General features: G+C 40.1%; 1 pseudogene; it reads right to left on the bottom strand.

Moving 5' to 3' along the window:
* Window positions 1-4,008: 4,008 nt before the first annotated feature.
* On the bottom strand, window positions 4,009-6,486 carry LOC118974171 (sorbitol dehydrogenase-like; annotated as a pseudogene).
* Window positions 6,487-13,333: the final 6,847 nt, after the last annotated feature.

Genomic DNA, 13,333 nt, shown 5'->3' with positions numbered 1-13,333 from the left:
GTTGGATCAACTGGGTAACCATTTTGAAAAAAATAAAATTACGTACAAACTGCATACCATATATGAATAAACTCCATGAATTATGAATTATAAATATTTTAATAGAACTATACAAGATGAAGAAAAAGCATGAGTGGTTTTTTATTTTTCAATTACAGTTTGACATACAATGCCATATTAGTTTCAAGTGTGTAATATAGTGATTAGATTGTCACAGAATTATGAAGTGATCACCCCAATAAATGTAGTACCCGTCTGACATCATACATAGTCACTACAATATTATTGACTATACTCCCCATGCTTTACAACTCCATGACTATTTTGTTCTGACCAATTTTTACTTATTAATTTCCTTCCCCTTTTCACCCATAGCCCCAATACTCCTCTTATTTGACAATCATTAAAATGTTCTCTGTACCTACAAGTCTGTTTCTGTTTTGTTTTTTCATTGATTTTGCTTTTTCACATTTCATATAAGTGAAATCATATGGTGTTTTGTCTTTCTCTGTCTGACTTAAGTCACTTAGCATAATAAAACCATGAGTGAATTCCTCTTCATGTCTCACTGTTGAGAGAGGCCTCCTAACTATGACCCAAAACCCAGTGGCAATTTAAAAAATTGATAAATTTTAGTACTACTTATGTATTTTCAGTCACTACAAGCAGAATTTATTGCCCAAAGCAGTTTGAGGAATTCCAGGCACTGGTCTAAGCCTTTTGCAGTCCAAGAAACTAGTACCTTTCAAAGCCACTCTTCAGCCCCAGCAGAAGTGAGGGATTAAAGACTGCAGCCATTATGTTGCAGTTACTTTTTATTCTCATTCTTTTCTCTTTTTTTTAGATTTTTTATTTATTTATCTTTAGAGGGGAAGAGAAGGAGAGAGGGATATCAATGTATGGTTGCTTCTCATGTGTCCCCTGCTGGGAACTGGCCTGCAACCCAGGCATGTGCCCTGACTGGGAATCAAACTTCGATCATCTGGTTCGCAGGCTCACACTGAGCTACGCTATTACAGTTGTCCCTTTTTTCTCCCCTGTATTCACCTCTGCCCTGTAACCTCCTTCCCTCCAGCATTCCAACCCCCTGCCACTTAGTTCACCTCCATGGGTCATACATATAAGTTCTTTGATGTCTTCATTTTCTATGCTATTCTTAACCTCCCCTGTCTACTTTGTAGTTACCAATTATGGTTCTCATTCTCTGTACCTTCCCCCCATTCTCCCTTCTCCTCCTCCTTGCTGATAACCATCCATGTGATCTCCATTTCTATGATTCTTTTCTTGTTCTAATTGTTTGCTTAGTTTGTTTTTTTTTAAGTTCAGTTATTGATAGTTATGAGTTTGTTTTCAATTTACTGTTCATAGTTTTGATCTTCTTTTTCTTAGATAAATCCCTTTAACATTTCACATAATAAGGGCTTAGTGATGATGGACTCTTTAACTTGACCTTATCTGGAAAGCGCTTTATCTGCCCTCCCATTCTAAATAATAGCTTTGCTGGATAGAGTAATCTTGGATGTAGGTCCTTGCCTTTCAGGACTTGGAATACTTCTTTCCAGCCCCTTCTTGACTGTAAGATTTCTTTTGAGAAATCAGCTGATAGCCTTCTGGGAACTCCTTTGCAGGTAACTGCCTTCTTATCTCGCTGCTTTTAGGATTTTCTCTTATCTTTAATCTTGGATAATATAATTATGATGTGCCTTGGTGCTTCCTCCTTGAGTCCAACTTGTCTGGGATTCTCTGAACTTCCTGGACTTGTATGTCTATTTCCTTTTCCAGATTGAGGAAGTTTTCTTTAAGTATTTGTTCAAATAATTTTTCAATTTCTTGCTCTTCCTCTTCTTTTTCTGGCACTCCTATGATTCGGATATTAGAGAATGTTTAAAGTTGTCCCAGAGGTTCCTCAGCCTCTCCTCACTTTTTTGAATTTTTGTTTCTTCATTCTGTTTAGGCTGAATGTTTATTTCTTCCTTTGTTCCAAATTGTTGATTTAAGTCCCAGTTTTCTTCCCTTCACTGTTGGTTCCCTGTATATTTTGCTTTATTTCTCTTGGTATAATCTTCACTTTTTCCTTTACTTTGAGACCACACTCAGTCATTTCTGTGAGCATCCTAATACCAATGTTTTGACCTCTGCATCTGATAGGTTGGCTATCTCCTTGTTGTTTAGTTATTTTTCTGGAATTTTGATTTGTTCTTTCATTTGGGCCATATTTCTTTGTCTTGGCACACCGTTATGTTGTAAGGGGCAGAGCCTTAGGTAATCGCCAGGGTGAGGCAATGCACATCACTGCGTCGTGGCACTGTATGTGGGGGAGGGGTCACAGAGAGAGCAATGCTGCTTGCTCAGCTCTTGTCCTGCTTTCCGTCACTTCCCCTGCTTCCCACAAGCAAATTGCACCCTTCTGGGGCTGATTCCCAGATGGCTGGTATTGTGTACATTCTAGGACCCTGTGAGCCCCCCAGTGAACTCTACTGTGAGACTGGCAGTTTCTCCCTCCACCACAACCCCCACATATTTTTAAAGCCAGAGGTTTTGAAGCTTTATTTTTCCACACTGGAACCCTCAGTTGCGCAGTCTGTCTCACTCCCCAGTTGTTCCTCCCAGTTTATCTGAGGGGAAAACAAATGTGGGACCACCCGGTCCACCAGCCACCACCTTGCTGTGTGCCCTCTTCACCCCAGCTGCCTGCCTCCACCCTGCCTACCAGTTTGGATGAATGTTTTTTCTTTAACTCCTTGGTTATCAGACTTTCATACAGTTCAATTTTCTGGTGGTTTTGGTTGTTTTTTGTTTTTAAATTGGTTGTTATCCTTCTTTTAGCTGTGCAAGGAAGTGAAGCATATCTACCTATACCTCCTCCACCTTGGCCAGAAGCCTATATTTTTATATCCTCATTCTTGACAAATAATCTGAAAGTCCTAAATTGACATAAGGTGATTGGACTCAACTCTTATGCAGTGAAATTAAAATAATGCCACAGTTTTATAGATAGCATTCAGACAGAAGGATACCAAGAATCTTAACTAGCTAGCTATGAGAAGAGAAAAGGTTTTCTGTTTCCAGTTACTAGAATTACATGGGATTGTGTAATAACCATCCTCGAGTGTGAGCCTAGAAGGGGATGCTGTGTTTGTGGTGCACTGACCAAACCCTCATGACTTATGAGCTCCCATGAGGACTCCCCATGATTGTCCTTATGTAGGTGTCTCCTGGTTGCCTAGTGGCAAAGAAGCCAGAAGTGCCTGCCCCTGAACAGAGGTGAGGAATGTTAGGAAGGTGGTTAATCACCTTACAAAGTAAATTGCACAGAATTTTCATGGACTGAAAAAGAGGTATTCTTCAAGCAATATTGAGAAGTTTCCTGACTATTTTTATACTTGGGGTATGCAAGCTGGTTTGACCTCTTGGGGGATTTTGGTTTTATTTATTTAATTGGTTTTATAATTATCCAAAACCCAGGAAGGTCAGTCCCTTATTCTCCTTTTGTCATAACACCAAATGGCACCTATGTCTAGAAACACTGTGCTCTAAATTAAAACTTCTGACAGCCCCTTATTCCACACCTTGAGCTACAGATTTTTATGAAAATCAGTTTCTGGGCCACTTAAGACTTAATAAAGTTGTCTTTTCATAACTCAGCCCCCATCTCCACCTGGCCAGAGTCATGGTGCATGGAGGAACTTCCTGGGGACACATTTCTTCCTCTCCCCAACTGAAGCACTCCAGGAACAGGATACATTTCTAGCACCTGCCTGCGTGCTCTGCTCCACTTGTTGAACTTTGCTCAGAATAAAGGTCATTCTAGCTACAAGTTCCCCCAAAGTAACCCTACTAGTGTTTTTAAGGCACACCAACTTCTCTGTGTGAGGCTCTCTTCTTATAATAAATTATTTTAATTATTCTTACTACTTAAAAGAAACTCCTGCCTTAAAGCCACTCTTGCCCAATCATTTAGCCCAGAGATGCCGAAGGGGCAGGAATGACAGCAGAACACAATGAGCATCAGGGATTCTGGTTATTGGGGTCACACATGCTCATTACTTACAACCCCAATCCCTTTTGGGGTGTTTTAAAGGCCTGGAGAACTTTCTCCAGAGTAAACCTATGGGTCATGAAGGACTTTACATTCACACATTTGGATGCAAGCATTGAAACTGCCATGGGCCATGTGTTGCCGTACCAAAACAAACCCTTGATAGCCACTTCCCAGGTGACTGCATACACTAAGATTACACTGGTCACTTTGGAACCCAGTCCCACAAGCACCATCAGAACAAGTGGTATAGATGCCTGCCTGGGTGGCATCTTCCACTTTATTGGCAATTCTCTGGGGGCTCTTCTTGGAGATCTGGAGGACAAAGTCAGCCCCACCTTCCTTAGTTTCATACAACCAAGAGGCAGACAGATCGGTCACCACCACTTGACCTTCACCCATTTGCTTGACCACAAGCAAATTGACCAGTCCAATTGTTCAAGATCCATACACAAAGACCCTGTTCCCCAGGGTGACTCCAGCTCACCGACAAGCATGGATCCCCATAGACTGTGGCTCAGTCAAGACCCTTTCCTCAATGGCTGACATTGTCAGGAGGTTTTGTATCAGAATTTGGCATTGTGCTTATAGAATCAGCAGAGGGTTCTGTCATCCAGGGGGCATAGCACAGAAGAAGACGTATGATGACAGGTTTTACCGCCCAATCTTGCAGAATTCATCAGTTTCTTAGGGAGCGCCAGGCTCAATGGCAACACAGTCTCCTGGCTGTGGGTGTTTTACCAACAATTTCACTTTTACAACTGTTCCTGAAGCTCCATGCCTCGGCACCATTGGCTTTTTCACAACAAAATCTCCAACTCGACCATGCAGCCGGTAGTGGAGATCTGAGCCAGATTCTAATGGAATGCATCTTAAGCAGCACCCCAACTGGGGCTGATTCAGGGATAGGACAGTTCTCCAACTTCAGCTCCCTGGGCCTGTGTACCACCAGGGAGACATGGGCTCAGCCAGGACCATGTCTGCTGCTCTTCCCTCCGGAGTTAAAGCCACAGTCCACAGGATGCATGGAGGTTCTGTTTGATTATAAATTTTTTACATAAGCTTTTTTTTCATGGCAAGAAACACCATTAACAACATCAAAAAATAGCCGACTAATGGGTAGAAAATATTTGCAACATTATTACAAGATACATAGCCCTAATGTAAAAAAGAAACTTGTAAAAACTGAGAGAACTATCCAGAACATATAAGAACCTTTATAGCTCAATAATAACTCAAACTAATTTTAGAAAACAGTTGAACAGTACCTCACCAAAAAAGATAATGCAGAGGGCACATAAGCACAGGGCAAGATGGTGGATATCATTAATCATTAAGAAAATGCAAATTAAAACCACAGTGAGATACCGTTACACATTGACTAGAATAGCTCATATTCAGAAGACTGACAATTTCAAACCATGGCAAGAATGTGGAGCAAATGGAAATCTCAAACATTACTGGTGAAAATGAAAAATGATACAGACCATTAGGAATATAGGTTAGCAGTACCTATAAAGTTAAATGCACTTACTATATAATCCAGCAATTTTATTCCTAAGCATTATACAAGATAAATGAAAAAATATGACCACACAAAGATTTGTATGAAAATATTTATAATAACTTTATTCATAACAGCAAAAAAACAGAAACAACAAAATGCTGCTCAACTGGGGAATGGATGGTACATCCATATAATGGAATACTACCCACCAGCAAAAAGGATAAACCACTAATACATGTAATATACATGAATTTCAAAAGCATTATGTTAACTGAAAAAGGCCAGTCACAAAAGACTACTGTGGGGGCAAATTTGCCTGCAAAGTCTCCCCATCCACCATGGATGAAAGTGAAACTACCAAGACATGATCTGCTTAGGGAGGAAAGGTGGCTGATCTCTCAAAGGAGAAGGGCCAAGAGGCCCTTCTTCAAGGGGCTTTTATTGGGTTCGTTTGCACAAGAATACAGGTAAGGATCAAACAATAGATAGCATTCAAAGAACTATGAGGGCTTATTCTCAGTCAGATAGCTAACAAGCCATATAGCTAACAAGCCATAAAACTTTGAGGAACAAACTTCCTGTTTGGACCCTTATCATTTAAATGAGAGCATTCTAAACGAAGCAGGTTTCACAGGATTTTACATATTCTTTCTTATGCCTGATCACTCTGGATCCCACTCTAGCTAGGAAAGGGCTGCATTGACTTCCCCATGGTAAGTTTTCAGGCTTAAGTGGATTAGAGCCAGGAAGCACTTCTCCCAGAGGATATGGGGACTTGGGCTATGTCAGAGTAGTGGGGCAGGGGGTGGGGGTGAAGGTCCATCACTCCCTCTTTGTTGCAGCCCCCCAAGTCTTTCCATGATGGCCTCCTAAGTGATCGTGTCTGGCTTAGGTTGCCTCCCCTCTGAGGGATCTTACCCGTCTCTGACTGACTGATCATGCCCTGGGGGCAGGGGAGGAAGCAGAAGCAGCACTTGCTACCAGAGACGAGCTTTGTCTGCTAAGTGGCTCACATTTCAGAGGTCGCTCCCTCAGCCTTAGCCACGGGGGGCAGTTACAACCCCTGAAACCAGGCAGAGCATTTTCCAACAGACTACATACTTTATGATTCTAATTATATGACATTCTAGAAAAGGCAACAGTGTAGGGAGAGAAATGAGGTCCATGGAAGTGGAGGGTAAGGAGAAGGAATTGTACAGAGGCATGAGGAAATTTTTAAGGATAAAATTTGTTAAAATACAAAAGGCTAGAATAACCATTGTGGGTTTGAAATGGAATTGGAGTATAAACTAATTTTTTTATAAACAGATACATGTGTGTGTGTGCACATATAATTACTGGGTTTACTTGCTGGAAACCTCCAGGGGCAATGACATCCCAGCTTCAATGGACATTGTCAACAAATAAGGAGGGCAAAAAATGATGGGGACATGTCAAAAGAACAGAAGAGCCAACTTGAAAGAATTTCCAATGGCTAAACCTGTGAAATTTTGAATAATAAAATAACAACAATAATAGATTTGAACACTGCAGATAAAATAATTATCATGAGTCCACACTGATGTAAGTAATTAAATTAATTAATAAATGGGGAGAATAAAAATCTGTTTCTTACAATAGCATCCCACTTAAATGCTAAAAGAAAATAGAAAGAGAAAATCACCATTTGGGCCCTGGCTGGCACGGATCAGTTGGTTGGAGCCTCATCCCATAAACCAAGAGGTAGCAGGTTTGACTCCTGGCCAGGGCAAGCACCTAGGCTGCAGATTAAGTCCAGCTGGGGTGCATGCAAGAGGCAACAGATTGTTGTTTCTCTCTCTCCCTCCCTCCCTCCCTCCCTTTCCTTCTCTTTAAAATTAACAAGCACATCCTCAAGTTAGGGTAACAAAAAAAAAGGAAAGAAAGAAAGAAAATTACCATTTGGTAAATACCGTAGTAATAATTGTTTTAGGCAAGAATCGTTAATGGATGCTAAAATTCCCGGGCAAAATTAAAGTTAAAAAATGGCTGATTTATGTAGCCTGAAAATATCTCCGCACAAAAAGAATGATTAATTACAAGGCGGAAATCTGACATTTACAAAAGAGAAAACCTAGCAGACATCCACTTGACCTAGAGACCAGTGTTAGCATTACTGCCCAGTGGGACAGGATGATGTTAGTGCTTCCTGATGTGATGCACTAAAATTCACCAATGTTTTTTGGTGGTATTCTTGCCAAAAATGCATGATTTGAATTTAATATTTAGGAAATATCAGACAAAACAAAACTGAAGAACTTTCTACACAATAACTATCCTATTTTTCCCAAGTGTCTAGGACAGCGATTTTCAACCTTTCTCATCTCCTGGCACGCATAAACTAATTACTAAAATTCTGCAGCACAGCAAAAAAATCTATGTTTTGCTGACCTGGCAAAAAATAGAATTTTGAGTTGTTCACACCTGACAGCTATTGCTGTCTTGGCTATGGTCATTTTTTTATTTGACAATTTAAGGAAAAGAGGTCAGTGTCTCTGACTAAACAGTCGGATATTGCATGTTTTAAAAGTTCTTCTGGCACACTGCTTGAAATTCACTGGCCTAGGACATGAAAAACCAAGAATGGTGAATGGTTCCAGACTAAAGGAGGTGAAGAACACATGACAACTACATGTGACAGGTAATCTTATAGCAGAAAGAGGACATCAGTGGAACAACTGGTGAAAATTGGTAAGGTTATCAGATAGTACAACATCAGTGGTAATGTCCTGATTTTTACAACTGTACGGTGGTTGTTGCTGAGATCTAATTCCCATGTCTTTTCAACAGAGGCACTACCTTTGTTTTGACATATCTTACAAAAAGTCTTGGTAGATGTTGTATCTTTCTTCAGAACAGAGGGCCAGTATACTTATTGTTGATTATAAAAGACCTAGATTTCCTAAATGTAGGGTTCCTTTACTGTAATGCAACCCACTGCATGTGAGGGCATCAATCTGTCTGGCCCACTTCACAACAGCCCTGTGGGAAGAGGAGTACAGGAAACCTATGTAAATGTTGATACTCTAGCTATTGCTATTACTGTGAATAATAAACTGTTCTTAATTTCTGACTGAGGGGATATGTCTTTTACCAGCACAAAAGTATGGCCAGCTTAAGGAACTTTTGCTAGCCTCAAGTAGATGCGGCAGCCCTGGCTCATCCAAGCAAGAAAATGGTGACTTCAAGCCTACAACCAAGAGTACTTCTGTCAGCGAATTAGCCTGGAAGAGAACTCTGAGTTTCGGAAAGGAACACAGCACCGCCAACACAGTGATTGTAGCCCTGTGAGACTCAGAGCACAGGACTGGCTAAGCCATGCTCAAGCTTCTGAACCATGGAAACCGAGATACAGATGTGGTTTTATTATTTGTGGTAATTTATTCTGCAGCAATTGAAAACTAATACATATACACCATAAAACTGATCTCTACTCAGACATCAATATCCTTAAAAACCTAACAGTGTAGCGTGTTTTAGAAAAAGAAACACTTTCCTTCTGCACTTTAGCAGTTAAGGAGCCTCTGTCCTCTATAATGTGTTAGAGGCAAAATTGGCTTTAAAAATATTCCACGAGCAATGGCATTATCTTCTCTCCATAATAAGTAATTCTCAGTAATTACACCTTCTCATCCACTACTCCACAGGAAAAGAACAATGACTTTCTTCTTGTTGTTTATTTTTATGAACATGTATTCCTTATTCAACAAGACTTCTTTCTCTGTAGCTGCAATGAAAATTACATTAGAAAAACAAGTCTATTGAGATGCTGCTTCGATAGCCCACTTCTGTCTAAATCAAACCTCGGTGCCTCTCACTTTTACGTGAAGATGGCATTGTTGATGGGGATAAAGAAGCTTCTCTAAAAAATAAAGGGGGGCGGGGAAGAAGAAGCAGAATCAAGAGTTTCTTGGGGCAGATCAGGGCAGGAAATGGGACAGGAAAGAAGNCTTCTTTCTCTGTAGCTGCAATGAAAATTACATTAGAAAAACAAGTCTATTGAGATGCTGCTTTGATAGCCCACTTCTGTCTAAATCAAACCTCGGTGCCTCTCACTTTTACGTGAAGATGGCATTGTTGATGGGAATAAAGAAGCTTCTCTAAAAAATAAAGGGGGGCGGGGAAGAAGAAGCAGAATCAAGAGTTTCTTGGGGCAGATCAGGGCAGGAAATGGGACAGGAAAGAAGTACCTGGTAACTAGAAGGTGAAAGGAAATTCCCAGGAGAAGAGATCATTTAGGGATTTTTCTGCAGAAGTTCTGAGCTTTTGTATCTGAGACTCCTTTTTTGTGTGCCCCCACAAATGGAGAGGAAAAAAACAAATGTTTTGTCAGGCTTGGCTCAGTTGGATTTCTTGTGAATGCATCAAGCTCAGGCCTGGCTACGACCGAGTCAGTCTCTGCAGATGCGCAGGCCCAGTAAACACCTGGCTTTTGTTTCAGTTTTTTAGACCAAAAAGATCAGTGCACAATGGTTTCAGTTGACCTGGGATTTTTACAAAGCATAACTCTAAAGATGATGATAATCTGGAAAAACTGTAGCCTTCTATTCTTTTTTATATCTGCTTTGTTTTATCAGAAAAATAAAAATAGAGAAGATTTTCTCATTGTAGGCAATGCTTATAGTTTTCTAATGTCTGTTAAGATCTGCTGATAAAAGATGAGGATTAGAAGTAGGAGAAGTTGGGAAGAGTGGCCCTGCAGCAGCTAAGACAAAGTTTACATTCAACAAATTTTATTTTAAGTTTTTGTTGAATTTATTTTTCATTTTCTTCTCTCATTCACTTTCTTTTTGGAAAACAAGTCCTTCCGTATGTCTTTGACACCAAGTCCTAAACACATAATTACTGTCTTCTGTTTTACAGAAACAAAAGTCTCTTTAATTCTCAAGTTTTCCTTTGCTTCATGTATAAAAATAAATAAATAAAACAAAAACCTGTAATCTATAACTTTAATTAACAAACCTATAATTACTATTTAAATGAACTATACTTTTAATATTCCAAAAGAAATATTTTTACTAAATCTAATTTTTTACAAAGCAACATTATGGTGCAAAGTCCATGTGTATTTTCTCTTGAAGTATATGCTGCCTAATTTCCACTCTATCTATCTATTCCTTCCCCCTTTTCTTTTGGTGGAGAAGAAATTTTTTTCTAATGTTTCAAATTGTCAAAAAAATTCTATCGTGCCTTATATTTCCACCCCTCACAATCTCATTCCTCCCTACCCTTTTCTTTCCAAATACACACACAATCATCTTGAAGTATGCACAGAAAGTCAGGATGTAGCATCAGGCTGACAGCAAAAGCAAGAAGTGTGAAGCCCAACCAGGTGGCAGGAATATATGTACCACCACTGCCTCTCAAAATCCACAGTTCTTCTTTTTAAATTAAGATTTCTGTAACAGTGATAAGCTGCCATAACTGATTATACAAAAAGCCATCTGAATTAAAATGTAGTTTTAGATTAAGAAATTGAGACCTTCATTTAGGAGTAGCTATAAATATCTCAGTTTATGAAATCTATTTAGGGGTAGTTATAAATATCTCAGTTTATAGACGAAAAAATAAAAGATATAGAGTGCCTGATGAACTTAGCCAGGATTCATGCTTACAGCTTTGCACAGTCTGTAAATTTTAGAGTTTGAACTTTTTATAAACATTTACTAGTGCCCTCTGGTGACAACAGGGATAGGAATACTGTGACATCGGCATCTGTTACAATGCTGATTTTCTTTTGAAAATGGAAATTGAGACGATTTGAATAAGCATGGGACAGCTTTCACTTTTTCTGCCCTGGTCCCACTGATGAGTCAATGGTATTTATTTTTTCAATTTTTCTCTCTCTTATTTCTGAGTATTGAATAATCAACTTGGAAATGGTGCAGTGATACCGCGACTATCACCCTCTACATTTTCTATCTTCAGCTTTTGTTCCTTTTCCATTCTACTTTCATCTCCTCACATTCGTTGGTGAGGAGATGAAAGGACGGAGGTCACATGTGTTGCTCGTTTGCATCACTGCCGCCTTTTCTACTGCAGACACCCAAATGACCCCAGGCTGCCTTCATCTGAATCCACAGTGTCTCTTTGCAATGCACCCCTTTGCCATGCTCTACACTCCAATCTAAGTTTTGTCTAATAACAACTAAAACAACACCTATAAAAGAGAAAATGCCTCAGATTCACCACACAGGACAAGTGACAATCAATCTGGGGAAACATTATGAAGGATCTTCATTTATTTGTATTCCTCTAATAAGATCTAAAGACCTTAAAATAAAAATGATTAGAAAGTCAATGAGAGTTAAAAAAACAAAACAAAACTGCTGTCACTGTACCTCCATAGAAAACAATAATTTTATCCACCTATTCCAGTGAAAAACAAAACATCAGAGAGTAGCCTGGAATCTTGGGGAGAGGGAAAACCGAAGAACTGTGATGGCCACACAGTTCTGTTTTGGATAAGATAAGATAAGTCTGTTTTGAAATGGAACTGGCATCTGTTTGTTCTGTCTGGCAACAACTAGTAGTATTCCACAAATGGCCCACTGGTCGAAGAGTTACATACCTTCCGTGCGCCGAGTGTGTCTGCCAATCTGCTTCTGTCACATTCGTCTGCTGAACTTACTTCATGGTCCGATTTTCCTTAGAGTGAGTTAAGATAGAATAAGGATATGAGACAATACCAGAAACATGAAATAGTTCTTTTAGCTTTTCAATTGTTTCAGTGTATATTTGTTTAAGACTTGAGTAAATACTTGTGGTGTTTTGCTTCTTTGTTTGCTTGTTTTTCACTGAATTTAGCTTTGTATTTGTTTAAAACATGTCATAGGCTTTCTTATTTTCAGAGGATCAATGTGCATTTTCTCACTGGGTTTTCATGGAACATTAGTCCCATGAAATGCCCCATGAAATAAAGATTCTGCAGCCATATAAACTTGGTAAATAGTGCAGTTTTATTCACATGCACAACAGCAGCTTAAAGGTACAGCATAGTCACGTAGAAAAGAGTTTAATTTGAGACTTCCGGCCAAGATGGAGGTGTAGGTAGACACACTGTGCCTCCTCGCACAACCAAAACTAAGAACAACAAAAATTTAAAAACAAAAAGACAACCAGAACTGACAGAAAAAGTAAACTGTATAGAAGTCCGACAATCATTCATCCAGACTGGTAAAAGGGCAGGAGTCAACGGCCACCAGAGAGGGGTCGTGGCAGGAAAAAACAGTGGCTACTGGACCAACCCGGGCATGCAGGCAATGGTTGGCAGATCCCAGGTGCGAGGTGGCAACGGGAGGACCCAGTGAGGGTGCAAGTTGGCTGATTTACTGCGGTCATACACTCACGCACAGATAAACCAGGCAAAAGTGGGCAGCAAGACAGACTGTACAACCCAAGGCCCCAGCACCAGGAAATAAAGCTTAAAAGCACTGATTGAAAACACTTGTAGGGGGTGAGGTGCTGAGAGAGACTCCCAGCCTCTCAGGAGAGTTCGTTGGAGAGACCCACAGGGTCCTAGAACATACACAAGCCCATTCACCCAGGAATCAGCACCAGAAGGGCTCAGTTTGCTTGTGGGAAACAGCAGAAGGGACTGAAATTCAAGAGAGAGTAGAGCAAACACGTTGTTCCCTCTCTGACCCCGTCCCCACATACAGAGTCACAACTCAGTGATGAGGGTTGCCCCGCGCTGGTGAACACCTAAGGCTCTACCCCTCATACATAACAGATGTGACCAGACCAAAAAAATAAAGGCTCAAACAGAA

The sequence above is a fragment of the Sturnira hondurensis genome, unplaced genomic scaffold, assembly GCF_014824575.4.
Source record: "Sturnira hondurensis isolate 20B ecotype Veracruz unplaced genomic scaffold, ASM1482457v3 Scaffold0019216, whole genome shotgun sequence".
NCBI lineage: Eukaryota > Metazoa > Chordata > Mammalia > Chiroptera > Phyllostomidae > Sturnira > Sturnira hondurensis.
This window is presented reverse-complemented; position numbering and strand designations above follow the sequence as displayed.